The sequence below is a fragment of the Cupressus sempervirens genome, chromosome 2, assembly GCF_028749045.1.
Source record: "Cupressus sempervirens isolate cs-2001-9-10 chromosome 2, ASM2874904v1, whole genome shotgun sequence".
NCBI lineage: Eukaryota > Viridiplantae > Streptophyta > Pinopsida > Cupressales > Cupressaceae > Cupressus > Cupressus sempervirens.
In genome coordinates, this window is record NC_143119.1 from 86,462,245 (window position 1) to 86,479,471 (window position 17,227).

General features: G+C 33.4%; 1 pseudogene; it reads left to right on the top strand.

Moving 5' to 3' along the window:
- The window catches only part of LOC149571162 (putative inactive flavonol synthase 2), a 135,444-nt pseudogene extending 119,955 nt beyond the window's left edge, over positions 1–15,489 (top strand).
- The last annotated feature ends 1,738 nt before the right edge of the window (positions 15,490–17,227 follow it).

Sequence of the window (17,227 nt, forward strand, 5' to 3'; positions counted from 1 at the left end):
ATAGCTTCCTCCACTTGATTTTTCTCAACTTTACCAAGATTATCAAAATCAACATGTGAAAACCCTAATAAATCTGCACTATTCTTAATATTTTCACATAGATTTTCTAAATTAGATAATGGGTTGTGACTCACAACTTTGAATTGTCTATTGTCATCTAATTCTATTTTCTCCTCATTAGATTCAATTTGTGCAATGTACTTTCTCCTTGGTCTTTTTTTCACCTCACCTCCCTATTTTGTAGGTTTTGTCTTTTCGTTTTCCTTTAGTATAGTGACACGAGCACTAGCCCTTGTAGTAGGTGTTGTAGATTTGGGCTGACTTAGCTTGGAAACCTTCTTGGCTTTTGTCACTAGTTGGGCCTTGGTCTTCCTCTTCTTTTGATATATGGGAGTAGGTGCTTCCTTGGCTTCTTCTCCCTCAACACCTTCAGCAACTTTTGTCTCTTCTTTTGGTTGATCTTCTCCCACTCCTTGTGTCAATGCAAGTGGTGCTTGTGCCTAGATTTCTTCTTCCTCTTCATACTCTTCTTCTTCTTCCTCCTCCTACTCAACACCTTCCCCAAATTTGGCTTTTAATTTCCTTACCAACTTCTCCTTTTTCTAAATAACAGAGGTAGTCTTTAGTTCCATAGTGATTTTGGATTTAGCCATTTCATAGTTTCCAAATGCTTTTATATATTTATCAATATCTTCTGCCAGTAAAATTGTTATAGCTACAAAGGCCTCATCTACATTGATTTCATATCCAAGTGGCCTCAACCATCTCACTCTTGGTGTTGCAGCTTGAACAAAAGTGTAATCAACATCCACTAGAAAGAAAACATCATTATAATGTTTCTCCAATAATGATACTAGTATTCTTAATCTTTTCTTCATTGATTGATTAAAGTCCTCAAAATAGTTGGTTATAAGTAACTCAAAGTTCTCATCCAATTGTTCAATGAATTCACCAATCTATATTGCCACTGACATATTGGTTTTCCATATAATTGTGCCAAATGTGAGAAAGTATTTTGAACATAAAAGAAAATGCATATCAGAATAGAACAAAATTTACATTCTACACTCTTTATCTTCCTTATTGCTCCTAGGTTCTCAACCATTTGTTGTACTTGTAACTCTGTAAGATCATATTTGTGATCTTTCTTGATAATTTTATAACCAACATCTACTAAAATACATAGCACACTATTCAATTTTCTAGATTGGTAAAACTTGTGTGAAATAACCCTTACTACAAAGTCTATGAAAGGATCTATAATGATATCAATTGTTAGTCCTCTCTTGTTTCATATAGCTCTAGTGTTTTTCTCAATAACCTCCTTTGAGTCACTCCTTAGGGTCTTAGGCCAATCTAGGTTTGGATACCCTATTACCCTATGGACTATCCTTTTGGTTATCTTGATGGGTCCATTATCTAACCAAAGTGAATTTTCATGAATTTTGCTTAACACAATCCTAATCCATTCAGTTTTGAACACATTCAAGAAATCTAGGGCATGAGTTAACCCTTTCTTTTCTACAATTTTGTATTCTTCCCTTAATAAACCATTCTCATAAAGTTTTTCATATGCTTTCCTAATCTCCATATCACCTATACTTCTAATTTTATAGTTGTAGCATTTCCTAACATCTTGCACCATTAAAACATTCAATGGTATCATGGATAATGCACTAGAGGGGTCTTGTTTATAAGAAATGTCTGGTATGGCTTTGAATATTGGTTGCTTGACCTCATTACTAACCATTTGAATATTTAAAACTTTCTTTCCCTCTATTTTCTTTGAACTAGGTGCAATTGTGCAAAACTAGGGTTTACGAGAATATAAACATTGTAACTCAGCACTTGATAAATACCTTGCAAGATTCAATGAAATGATGTATAATCACTACTAAAATCTTCTATAATCACTTTGGATGAGTCTTCTGATCACCTTCTAATCTCCTTTCTCTTTCTTGATTTTGAAATGATGGAAAATGAGTTGAAATTGATCAAATACCCTTTTGAAACCCTACAATAAATGTTGAGTGCTTACATAGTAAGCACAAGCTTGGCATAAACCAATTTTAGATTCATTTAGAATTCATTATCATTCCACTTGTCTGACAACCATTATAAGCTCAACATCAACTAGCCAATATATTAGGTTGGCATCTTCTAGCATTCCACTCATTAGTCATAGGAAACATTTCATGCTTGGCAGTAACATGAAAAACTTTAAGATTTTCTTGGATTCCTAATAGTATCTTACATGTTTATTCATGCTGATATAGTTTTTCCAATACTAAATCCTTTTGGAACTAATGTTGATATAACCTTTATATAGGCTCCACATACCTCTTGATTGCTTAGTTTGATAAGGTGTGATCACCTAACCCATTGGGTAAAGTGATCCCTTCTCCATTTGATGTGTTGCAACCATCCTTTTTCTTCCATGTCTTTTTTATCTCATCTTTGACATTTTCAACATCTACCTTGCCTTTGCCTTTATCAAATTCACAACTTGGTGCCTTTGACCTTGTTGGATAGTAGCGATTGATGTGACCAATCTTCAAATAGCTAAAACATGTGGTTTGACTCAACCACCTTCTTAAGTCACCTTCAAAGTGTGTCCTAATACAATTTTTAGGAACATGTCCATATTCTTGACAACAATGACAACTATACCTTGTATTATAATCCCAGTTGTAAGAGTTTACATTGTTCCTTACCTTTGTTTTCCTATTATGATGACCACATGGGTTTGGATCTACACTCAAAACCTCTATGTCCATACTTTTGATAATTATAACAATATCCTTCAAATCTTTCTATGTGCATGGTCTTGGTTCTACATTCATTTGTTTGATATCCTTGTTTGTTGCACTTATGGTAGTGAGCCATGCTCCTATGCTTAACATTTTGATTTATAGTCTTGCTCTCGCATGTATTAGTAGTATGTCCTTTCTTACCACAATTATGACAAGTTTAGAGTTCTTACCTTTGTTGTTTCTTTCTTTAGCACTTTTGGATGATTCTCCTTCTTTAGTACTTGTGTATCCCAGTCTAGATGTCTCATTATTGGATTCAGGGGATCTCAATAATTTCTCAAAGAATTTGATGGCTTCATTTGGTTTGTTGAAACTTTCAACAAATTCCTTTTCCCTTTTTAGGTTGCTCTTCAATTTCTCATTCTACAATTTCAATTATGTTATTTCAATGTCCTTGACATTCAATTCATAGTTGGCATTCATCATTTGACTTAGAATATCCAATTGCATGCTAGAAATTTTGGTTAGCTCTGATGACTTCTCTTCTATTCTGTTTGTCAAAACTCTTTTCTCATCTTCAATCATGGCTTTGTCTTCCATAGCTTTCTTTTTCTATTCAGTCACCTCACATAGTAGTATGGCTTGTGATTCTTTCTCTAACTTGAGATTTCTAATTTCCTCAACTTGGGCTCTGTTCTTTTTGATTAGATCTGTAATGGTTGCATAAAATTTATTGCAGTCTCCATTAGAAAATAGCTTAGTAGCATCTATCTCTCTATATTGTGTGTCATTCTCGTCAATGGAAATTTCCTTCCTTCTCTTCAAAGATTTCTTTGGTTGTTCTCTTGCTTCATCTAGTTGATGTAGAATGAGTTGTATTTCAATTCCTTGATTCTCAATGATCTTTCCAAACTTGTAGAATTTAATTTTTGTTGGAGTTGATGATAGCCAACTTCGAAGACGCCCAAGATCACCTGCATGTGAAAACCTATCAAAGAGAAGCCAAGGGGAGAAGAGAATGGAGCAAGGGAAAAACCCTAAATGGACATGAGAGACCACAAGCTATTAAAACACAATGAAAATATATTTACAATGAGAAGTGATTTTTGATGTTTTGAAAATACAAAGAGGGAGCCCAAATATAAAGAGCTCTAGGAATCTTCTAGAACAAGCTAGAAGATGCTAGGAGATACGTGTGACAACTAAGCATACATCCACTTGAGGTGGAAAGTCCTTGAACAATGTGAGAGGATAAGTATGACTTAGGAGAGAACAAACTCCTATATTGTCAACAACTTGTAACTAACTCCTAGACTAAAACTAAGAAATGAATGCATTTACCTAAGTAAGCTTAAGTAAATAGAATAAATAATAAATAATTATTTATTTACTCTAACACCCCCCTTAAGTGCAACTTAGGGAAATTCCTTAAGCTCACAAAACTAAGATGAATGCAGAATGGGTCCTGGCAATGAGGCCATGTTAGGTACCCATGTACAATGCAAAGAAAATGCAACCTCTGAAAATGGGGAAAGAGAGAAAACCACATGGGAAAAACCCTCCCCCAAAAAGAGGTAACCTAGTGAAGAACTAAAGAAGTCTCAACCTAAGGAAATGTTCCCTAAAATAGGAATAAGGAGTGATCATGAAGAGCATCACTTGAAGCAAGAAGAGCTACAAATCTGCCAAACAGTTGATTTGAAGAACCTCCATGGAAGAAGAAGGCATGAACCAAGCGTGTCTATATGGTAGATTATCCATCCCACCGAAATGCATAGGTAGCCAGCCACTACAATCGCCTTGTACATAGGATCAACCACTGAATACATAGTTCACACTATCAAACCATCGAACCATGGATGCATTAGAACAATAGCATAACCCCCCTTAATGTAGATAGGGTGTGATGGTAGGAAACTAAGAAGGTGAGCCAAAGTCTCCTGCAGACAAACCAAGAACGACGAGAGAGGGAAAGAGGTACAAAACACCCATAAAGACACGGTCAAACTGACCTTGCATGGGGCTAATGTCATGGAAGGGACACTCACTTGACAAAAGGAGAATGCCTAAAATAGCAAACAACTATCCCCCCATGGTGCTTTATGAAAATAGTGCATGTACAACTGACTCAAAACAACGTTCATGACCCCCAGAATGCAAAAGTGGCACTTTATCTCAGTGCGATACAAAAAAGTGCTTCAAAATGATAGCTATAATGATCAAAACTAAAAAAAAGCTGATATAAAAGAAAGTACAACTCAAAACAAACAAAACCATGCTAGAAAAATGATCCTTGGGCCTAAAACACTCAAAATATCCACCATATAGCAAAAATGCCAAAACTATGATAGAAAGAGCATGGGCCAAAAACTAGGAAAAAGGATCACAGTTTTGAAAAGGTGACAAAACCAACTTTCGAAAAATATAAATTTTTCAAAATAGAGGCATGAGACGCAAAAGATATGCATGCTGGAGTCAAAAATAGGACTTCGGACTTCAACTAAAAAAATGGGTAACAAAAAAGCATCAAAACCTAAAAATACCTACACCAATGTCTCTGTTTCGAAACCAACTTTTCGGCGTTTCTTTCAGATTGGAAAAATACATCTGTATGCTTAAGTTATGGCCAAAAAACCAAAGGTAGGTCCAAAATGACCCTGAAGGAGATGTGCAAGAAGGTCTGATGACATCATGCTGATGTCAACAAATTAATACAAAAAAGTTGACGGCCATGTGGCCGTCACCACAAAAAAAGAGGCCACGTGGCAGTGCCATGTGGATGCCACGTGGTGGGTGGCTAACATGGCAGTGGCCACGTGGCACGCCTGCCACGTGTCATGCGCTGACAGGCAGAAGGTGCTGACAGGGCGCAGACATGTCAATGGGCAGCTTGGGCACTAAATGTACAAAAAATGCTGAGTGGGCTGGCTAATGAGGAGGCAACGATGGAGCAGAGATTTTCAGAGGAGCACCAGCAGAGGAGCAGAAAACTAGAAGTAGATGCCAACGGCGGTGGCCAAAACAGGGGGTACTGTTAGGAACAGGTGGCGAGCAGGAGGTGGAGGATCCGCGGTGTTGAACTAGAGGAGCAGCTAGTTGAGGTAGGGTGCAGGCTATGCGCGGGCGGCGTTTGGGTGGTGCGGTGGTGGCTACTCGGCAGTGCACTTATATATATATATATATATATTTTAAAATAATTGCCGAAAAAATCTGTACAATCCATACGGCAGCCTGTAGGGCTAAAAAAATTTGCCTCCCAAAGCTCTGTCTCCAAAATCAAAAAGTTATATATGAATCCTGACTACAAACGGCCTTCTAGATCTAATGGTGATGTCCGTTTGGGCCCAAAGTACTCCAAAAAAAATTGGATCCCCTGATTTGAAGAAAAAATGCACAAACAAACTAGGGTTTATGACTTCAAATCACAGCTTCAAAAATCCTTTAATGAAGTAGCAGCAGGAAATCTCTGATACCATGTTGGAGTTGATGAAAGCCAACTTCGAAGATGCCCAAGATCACCTGCATGTGAAAACCTGTCAAAGAGAAGCCAAGGGGAGAAGAGCATGGAGCAAGAGAAAAACCCTAAACAAACATGAGATCCTGATTGCAAACGGCCTTCTAGATCTAATGGTGATGTCCGTTTGGGCCCAAAGTACTCCAAAAATTTGCTGATCCCCTGATTTGAAGAAAAAATGCACAAACAAACTAGGGTTTGTGACTTCAAATCACAGCTTCAAAAATCCTTTAACGAAGCAGCAACAGGAAATCTCTGATACCATGTTGGAGTTGATGAAAGCCAACTCCGAAGATGCCCAAGATCACCTGCATGTGAAAACCTGTCAAAGAGAAGCCAAGGGGAGAAGAGCATGGAGCAAGAGAAAAACCCTAAACAAACATGAGACACCAAAAGATATTGAAACACAATGAAAATTTATTTACAATGAGAAGTGATTTTTGATGTTCTAAAAATACAAAGAGGGAGCCCGAATATAAAGAGCTCTAGGAATCTTCTAGAACAAGCTAGAAGATGCTAGGAGATAAGTGTGACAACTAAGCATACATCTACTTGAGGTGGAAATTCCTTGAACAATGTGAGAGGATAAGTATGACTTAGGAGAGAACAAACTCTCATATTGTCAACAACTTATAACTAACTCCTAGACTACAACTAATAAATGAATGCATTTACCTAAGTAAGCTTAAGTAAATAGAATAAATAATTAATTATTTACTCTAACAATTTTCAAGATCTTTCCTCACAACTGCAAAGCTTCTCTTTTAAAGAACTAGGCTCCAATACCAATCGTTGGAATTACAATAGGAAAGATAAACTTCTGGGGGGGTGAGTCAATATTTTAAACTTCTATCCATAAAACTTTCACCACACATCCATCTCACACTTTTACTAAGTAAACTGAAATATCATGTAAGTCATGTATATCTAAAAACATGAAAGCAAGTAAACATTAACACATGTATGACACTAGATATGATTACCCAAAAACACTCTAATGAGAAGGTAAAACTAGGGTGGGGATGACACCCACAAATCTTCACTACTACAGTAATAAAGTGTATCTAATGAAGGTTACAATGTTTTGATCATGAGACATGATCTACCCTGTTAAAGGCTTACAATGTTTTGATCATGAGACTATTAGGTCTCACCCTGTTAAAGGATTTCAACACCCTATTAGAAATGTGCCTTGTTAAAGGACTTCAACTAACAATTAAGTACACTGCTAAAGGATTTCAATATAGCCTATTAGGACTACTCTGTTAAGAGATTTAACTGATTCACTTGCTAGAATGATTCAATAATGATCTTATGGTTAGCACTTGATTTCCTAATGATAGATCACCTCTATACTAATGTACGCTTGATCCTTTTGATCAGATATCTCGCCATTGTATACTATTTCTTTCCTCTATTCTCCTTTAACTGATTATATAATGTAATCTCATATCATAACTCCTTATCCACCATGAATGCTCTTTTTTTGCATGCAAACTTCTCTCTTTTCTCCCTTTACACTCCTTCACAACATAGATAGTTTAGGGTTTGTCCTCCTTAAGAAGGTTTTGGTGACTTAGAGTTAGGTATGAATCAATGGATGTGATTCATCCATTTTTTTTCTTAATCCTTCCCCTTTTCTAATTGGCTACATGTAATGTCTTGGGAATCTAAATTAGGATTCATCCTTATCTCTAAATATTGCAATTCAATCTTTAATTCAGCTCAAAAATAGTTTACATAGTTTTTTGTGCCATTACAAACAACTATAACAAAACTATCTTACTCGGCATCTAAAGTCTCTGATGCCTAGCATATACTATTCTGTATAGTCTAACTCAGCATCTTTATCACTTGGCATGCACTACTTACTTGGCTCTTGAATTACTCAACATTTATTGTTTTCTCGGTACTTGAGTGACTCGGTACATTAGTGGCTTTGCACTCATTATGGACTCCACATGCTCTATCATGTACATGTTATGTTGGCATGTACTACTTATTCGGTATGAACTAAGTATATGACTAAAGTGTGTAGACACTCACTTGTCAAAATCAATTTGAGATCAACAGTGAAGCATTTTCTAATGAAATAAAGAAGGAATTTGAGATGAGCATGATTAATGAGATGAAGTACTTTTTGGGTTTGCAGATTGTGGATAACATTGAAGGTATTTTCATTTCTCAGACTAAGTATTTGAAATACTTATTGAAGAGATTTAGTTTAGATGGTTGTAAGCCTTCTGGTACACCTATGGTAATTGGTCATAAGTTTTTTAGAAAATATAAGACACCTATTGTTGAGAAGAAGTAGTATAGCTCCTTGATTGGTGGTTTGCAATATTTGACTCATACAAGACTAGATATAGGAAATGAAGTTGCTATAGTAGAAAGATTTAAAGAAGACCTTAAGTAATCACATTTTGTAGTAATAAAAAGAATACTCAGGTATCTAAAGAGTACACCTGATTTTGGGTTGTGGAATGATAGATCAAATGGATTTGATCTACATGCATATACTAATGTGGATTGGGCAGGCAAGTATGGATGATAGAAAGAGTACAAGTGGTGAAGCATTTTTCCTTGGAGGAATATGTGATGTGGAGCCTAATTAGACTCAAAGGTTAATTTGGGTATGATTTACCCCTAGATTATTTCTATGGGAATTTGGGGGCAATGCTCCTTGTGAGGTCCTAGGGCAGTTCCCCATATGCACTCTTTATCATAGTACAGGGTGGGGTTAAGAGGAAAGCCTCCATGGGAGTTTTGGGGGGTAGCACCCCAAAGATAAAAAATGACTACTACTATTGTAAAAGGCATCAGATCCTATTTTCTATTGGATGAGCTATTCTAACCCTAATTTTGTAAGTGGAAAAAATTGTATAATATGGCTTAGGGTTAGGGATTTCATAATTTACAATAAAATTGTAGCTTCTTGTAGCAATATTGAGCTTTAAGGGATTGCATATTGTAATCATTGGATAATAATAATATTGGACTTGTTGTTGGTGGATGTAGCCCAAGGATTGGGTGAACCACGTTAAATCTTTATGTCTTGTATTCTCTTCTGTGTGATATATTATTTTATGATATTGGTTATATTTTCATTTAATTGTTATTTCTATCTATGGTTGATCCTAATAGAAGATTGGTTTCTTGGATAAGCAAGAAACAAGATTGTACTTCTCAGAGTACAATAGAAGTAGAGTATGTAGCAAGAAAACAATTGCAATCAGATCATGTGGATGAAATAGATGCTAAAGGATATCAGGATAGAGTTTTCAAAACTTGTTATCATAAATTATGATAACACAAATATTGTGAGTATGTCTAAGAATTATGTGTTGCATTCTAAAACTAAGCATATATCTATTAAGTATCATGTTCTGAGAGTGAAAGTTGCAAAGAAAGAGATAAGATTAGAGTATGTTAATACAAAGGAGAAAATTGTAGATAATTTTATCAATCCTTTTCCTAAGGATACATTTGAGAGTTTGTGAGGTATGCTTGGGGTTATGCCATTTGCTACTTTAGAGTAGATGATGTAGAGATTGTATCAGTCTAGTGGTACAAAGTGTTATTGTTTATTTGGATTGAATGTTGATGCTTCCTCTATGGGGGAGTATCTATGACTAAGCATAGTCTTGAAGGAATCTTGGTAGCTAGTATTGAATAGCGTATTTAGACACTTGAGCTAGTTGAAAACATTGAGTAGCTGATTGACATAATGTTACCTTTGACATTGATGTCAATGGAGGAGAGAGTGCATGAAAATATCTCCTAAATATTGAGGAAAGAGTGCATGGAAAGTTAAGTATATAGAATGAGGGAGAATTAAGAAGAAAAGATAAATTTGATGTCAATGGGGAGAAGATAATTTTATCAATGGAGAGAAATAGTCTTTCCTGAGAGTTTCAAATTTGATTAATGAAGAGGATTTGAAATGATGAGAGAAACAACAAAATGGAGTTAAATTTGGTATTCTTGGAACTTAGATATTTTTCATCTATGTTGAAATCAATGACAAAGGAGAAGATTGTTAGCATGAATGCTAATAATATTCCTATGGGGGAGTACTCTAGCATTTTTGAGAGAAATTTAGTATGATGGTGTGTTGCACTCATGACTATGTTTGTCATTAATGTCAACATATTGCGAAGACTAGCATAATAGTAGACAGAGAATGAGATTGTATAGATTGAGTATTAATGATGAGGTCAAGTGTAGTTATAGATAGTTTCTACAGAGTGTTCAAATTTAATGGTTAAGAGTAAGTTCATAAAGTTAAAGAAATGTGAAATTTATTTGTGTTCTACAAAAGATAGTGTGTAGACAAAGTATCTGAGAAGTAGATTCTTGCGTTAGGATTGTCTCTCCTAATAGGGATAGAATTTGGATGATTGAACTTAGACATAGACAATAGACAACTTGATGATGATGTTAGTGAGTGCACGAGGTCTGAGGTCACATGTGTGAAAAGTTGTGAAGACTATAAGCCGACAATATTTTGTAATTGTGAAAATATGTGATGAATTGTATTATCTTAATGAGGTCCTATTGTAATTAATTAGGAAAGCCTCAAGGTTGACTCAATGAATTATTTTGAGGATATGGTATAAAGGAAAGTTATTTTCCTTGTGGTGACATATATAAGTGTGAATTGTCAAAGTGATATGCGAAGATGGTAAATGTGAGTAAGCAATCAAAGGGATGATTTGGTATTGAGATCTAAGAATTTTTTTGTGTGGTATTGGCACAATAAGAGGACAGAGTAATATTTCGAGTTACTGAGATCAATTATAGTTCTATTATTCTAAAAGGAATAATACAAAGTCCAGTTGGATAATGAATTCGATGGTCTTTCCCTTGAAGTTATTTGGACAGTGGGTCCTTCATCCTTCTACAATTCCTAATAGGGTTGGCATGACTCCTAACAGCCCAGTTGGAATCTCCTAATAGGGATTCAAAGTCTCCTAATAGGGATTGATATGTACTAAATATATTTCATTGACTCTTAACTAGGTCCATGCTCTTACAAGGAACTTATATATTAGTACATTATTTTGTGGGTAGCATCCCCACTGAGGTTTTCCCTCTAATCAAGGGTTTCCCTAGTTAACATATCTAGTGTATTGTGTATGTGTATATTCTTAAGGTTGCTAATTATATTGGTTACATGTTTAAGGTTTAACAAGGTTGGTAAAGTTATATTGATCTGATAACTAATTCACTCCCCCCCCCTCCCAGTTATCTTGGTGGACTTTACTTTCTAACAATAATATGATGACTCATCTTAGGACATGATTTTCCAAGATCATTGAGGACTATGGCTCTCATGTGAACTAGGGAATCTCTTAACTATTTGATATGTTGCCATAAATGTAATTGGTACATTAATGCATTTGGGTTTAAAGAATATCCAAATGAAGTCATTATTTTTTCATAATAAGCTTGATGATGATATAAGCACTTTAAAAACACAAGAATTTGCATCGACTACATTTCCTCAAGTTCATCATTTGTATTTCCTTTGATATTATTTTTCATTAATCGTCGCTTTAATCATCGCCCCATCTTCATTATTTTCTTCTTCTTACTTGTTTCATTGTGATCATTCAATCACTTTATCCACCTTGATATATGTCTCTTGAATCAATTAGCTTGCTTCTAGAAATTTCATCACCCTATGATCAATCAATCAATCCTTGTCTCAACTTTTTTTTTACTCACATAAATCCCAATTAGCTTATCAACAAACATCAATACTATGGCATTGTCCTAAAATCATTGTCCATATTGGCTTATCATGCTACGATTAATATTTTTCCACCATCTCATGTACTTTCAATTAATCAATCCTACATTAGCTTACCACTCAACATCAATCTCATCTTATGTTATATCCCTCTTCCTAATCTTTTAAATATTTACCACTTTATTTCATAAACAATCGATGATTTTTTTCCTTTGTGTTTGTATTCATTTATATATTTCATTGTGAGAAGGGATGTGTCTATTCAAATTAGTTTTGTTATATTTATCATTTATTTATATTAATACTTTAATATTAAAATATTATTATATATGTGAATCATATCATATACAATTTATGTCTCAATTAAATATTATGACTATAATGTAATATCATATTATATGATAATGATTTGCATATTATTTATTTATATTTTTATATAAGTCTCTTTCATATTCAAATGTTGCATTTGACATTATGACATATTAAATTTATGATCTTATATAATATTTATATGTACAATTATCATTTATTATTATTAATAGATAATATATTATTATTATTACATTCAATATTACTATATTTATCTAAGTAATGTATTATTATTATGCCAAAATATATTAATTTATATTATAACTCTTTTATTTCATTATCATGATTTGGGGACATGACATCTTTTGTACCTATAGTCAATCAAATTATTGTAAATCAATTCTAATCTACAAAATCAACTACTAACTAGTTTGATCTATTTAATTGGCCTCCAACTAGTACAACTAGCTCAACCAACTATCAAATAGTCAAATCATCTCATTCCATATAGTTATCTTCATCATTTACACCAATTGCTTGTCACACTTATCAAGTGTCCAACTTATCATTTTCTAAGTGGAGTATCTTATCATTTCTTGTAGCTTAATCAAACATGCAACATCAAATCAAATCTTCCCTATTATCTATTGAGAGATTATCATTAGAACAACTCACACAATCTCTTGATGGGGCATACCTATCATCTGTGCCTAGTTAGATTGGGGCATAAATATATAATCACAATTTTTTTCATAGGCACAAATTTTCTCTGAAATAATGTAATATATTGTGTTGTTTAAAAGAGGGGAAAAAGGTAGACACAAAAAAATGTTGGACTAACAATCAACGTTTCCCTTTAAGATTTGTGACTTGGATTAACCTCCTCATGTTTTCTATAAGTCATGTGGTTGTATCATGAATTAACAGGTCAATCTTTTAACATAATAGAAAACATGACAGCTTTCAATTTTCTAATAATTGGTATTAGAGCTTGGTCACAGGTTTGAATCTCCTTGAGTAACACTAAGGGGGGGGATTGTTGGACTAACAATTGTCATTTCCCTTCGAGATTCATGAAGTGGATTACCCTCCTCATGTGTTCTATAAGTCATGTGGTTGTATCATGCATTAATAGGTCGATCTTTTGATGTAGCAACAAACCCAACAACTTTCAAGTTTCTAACAAAAATATCCTCTTATTAATCTCATTTTACATTAATTAGGTGGATCCATTATTTGATAATAATATTCTCATTATTCATTATACTAGATATAATACATAATTCTCCATCATAATATAGATATCCCTATTATCCATTAAATATTCTTTCATTCACTATATTTCTCCATTAAATCTATTTTTTTCCATTTCCTAAATTCCCACCAACATTCATTATATTCTCCATTTATAATATTTTGCCTCTAGCATTTACATTCACCTATAACATGTTAGATTAAGACTTACTTTTCCATTATTTGAATTTTGTAATAGGGTTTCAAGGACCCTTCAAAACCTCTTTTCCAATATTTAAAAAAAAATAAAAATTAACTTACACTTCCATAATTTGATCTTTTATCCCACATTCATCTTGATATGAGATCCCCGTAATGATATCTATGTAAGGAATGTCCCTTCTCATTTTAAATCATCCATTGCCATTTGCATTCAAGTTTGAGGATTCTTGTGGTTTTGATATTCTAGTTTATTTTAGCATTCTTATCTCCTTTCATTATAGCTTTTTTTGAATCCATGCTTGCGTTTTCATCTTTACAATATATTCATCTTTCAATCATCATTTAACCATTTTCTCCACTATATTTTCCATTCATGCCCTATTTTAATAATATTTGAGCAACGAGCTCTCTATCATGATAATAAATTGATGTGATCCAAAACATTGACACAAAAAACATACAAAATCAAATCAAATTGAATAACACACAAAATGATCTACATACTATTACTAATCTCCTTTTACTATCACTTCAATACTTGCTACACTTGTAGTTTACTTATGCTACTATTAACAATCTCCTACAATACATTCTCATACAATTTCTTGTATATTAATTAAATTCAACTTTTTCCATTATCTTAACCTATCATCACATAAAATAAAATAAAACACAAAAATATTATAGTCTATTTTTAAAAAAAATTAAAAAATTACAAAAATATCATTAAAAAAATTCTATTGGCTCATATTGAAAATATTTCTTTTATATTGGAAATAGTAAGTGAAAAATTCTTTTTTTTTTAAAAAATTACACATTTTAATTTATTAGCTAAAATGTCAAACTATATTAAAGTTTTGATTGACAAGTCCACTATTTGCATGTCATAGATTTGACATGTGCCATGGTAGACATGTCATATCCACTTTTCCTATATTCTATTAAAAATGTATTGATTGAGATCTCCAATCTTATAATAAAAAGATATATTATATTTATTTCATTCTATTCTAATGTCTTTCTTCATTTCTTAGTTGGTAATGAATATTTTTATAAATGAATAGAAAACGTTTTTATATAAGACACACACAAATACACATTGATATTTATATATTCTAGATTTCTTATTATAATTTAATTTTATTAATATATACATCTCAAATTTTAATTGCTATAGAGCCATCTACCTAACCGAATCAAATTGTGGGAGTATAGAGAAGAGACGTGAACTGGCTGACATAATGTATGAGGTGATTTCCTTCCATGAATGCAACGTTTGCTGGTTATGCAAGAAACGGATGAATAGGGAAAATAAGATATTATGAAGAAAAGGCCATATCATGAATATCAGAATCAAATATCTCAGAAAGCATCACATCATGGATTTGGAGGGACATGCGCAAAATGTTATCATTTGACAAGGTTTTAGAAACAATAGAGTCAAATCTTAGTTGATGCCAATGTCTTCCCTACTCGTGCTGCTAGAATGGGTTTTGTGAAATGGGCACGCAAACTGTTTGACATAATGCAAGCACTGGTTTACTTGCGCAAAATGTAGAGGTATAGAAGAAGAAAAAGGTGTAACACAAACTGTTTGACAAAATGCCTACTGATGCAAATATGCAAGATACGGACGAAATGGGTATTCGTCAAACATAAGGAATTCAGGCACTGGCATGGCGGCTGCAGATGTTGAAGCATAGAGAGAAAGGGGTAAGCAAACTGTTTGACAGAATGGCTAGTATTGCAAAGACGCTAAGATAGGCACAAAGTGTTATTCGTCAAACACAAGGAATGCAAACACTGGTATACTGCATGCAAAATGTTAAGACATAAAAGGGAAATGTATTTTAACTTTGAGTTTCTCAAAATGTTGTAGAAACAACTCATTTTTAGTTTTTTTATTGATAAATGGTCAAAGTAGGTTGGAACATGAGATCTCCAACATAAAACGCTCACAAGTTATCATTGTGTTGTAGGCTCTTGCCTATCTCACCTCGAAGTCAATTGTTTGTAGGTAAAGTTTGAGGATCTTATCAAATATGATGCTACATCAGCATAATTTTTCTAAAATAAATCATTAAAAAGGTGAAACCAATCACAAGAGATTCCATATTTGAACAGCTGATGTGGCATGACATGATTGGTTGCATTTTAGAATAAAACATACATTTCATTCAATTATAGATAGTCATGCAAAGATACAGCTATACTTGAACAGCTGATATGTCAGACATGATTGGTTGCTTTTTTATTCAGTTATAGGTAGCCATCATTAGTTATAACAATTCTAAAGTCACAAGTAAAACCTTGTAAAAATATTTGATAATAAACAAATAATTTTGAGTAGTAAATTAAGAAATATGAATATTAAATCAACAACAATTATTCCAACCATTAAAACTTGATCAAGTACAAGTACTCGATTCTTTCCTCCACTGATACAAATATACAAAGATATGTTTAAAATAAGAATTCTTCAAACATAAAAGATGCAAGCACTAATATACTTTAATCCCCTTATATAAATATACAAATATATCTTTGAAATAAGAATTCTTCAAACATAAAGGATGCGAGCACTAATATACTTTTGAGTGTCAAAAAGCATAAAAGAAGACCAGGTACAAAAACTGTTCGACATAATACCTAATAATGCAAATAGATAAACAAGATACACATGAACATCCATTTGATACAGTAGCGAGCAAATTTTGAAGCAGAGAAGGGAGAGGGGTTGCGCAAACTGTTTGACAGAATGCGTAGTGAACCAGTGATGCAAACATGCAGATATGCACAAAATGGATTTGAAAAAAGACTTCAGAAACTCAAAAGAAAATGGAACTGACTGTTACAAAACCAAATTCCCTGTTGTTGCAAGCATCCTCTGTCAGATGTTATAGTGACAGATGCACTTATCGACATGTATCCAAAATTTTGACAGAATACAGAAAATGTAATGCAATGATTCCATGGTATGCAGGAAATATAATTGCTGGATTAAATGCAATGATTTCATGATATGCACAATTGGAGACATGACAATTCTTACTCTTAGATTGATAGCCAAAACATAAATGGTTTCTACCAGAAACGTTGATCCATAGATCACATCATATACATCCAATATTGATTCTTACATTTAAAAAAGACACGGTGGTGAATCGATGTCTCCAAAAATTTCTTGTCTGTTTATATATTAAACATAATGGATTTTTGTTAACAGGCTTAAAGACTTCACTTAAATGATTCAAGAGGATAGGTCAAAATTTTTTATTTAAGGTGCTACTTTCTCTTTTCTTGGATTAAATTGTGTGAGCTTTTTTTCAATCTCACACAATTGAACAAAACAAATAAGTTAAGATTTAATGTTTTTGATTATATAACAGTTTAAAAGAATGTATGAATTATTTCTGGATTTGATTGTGTATGTTTTTAGCA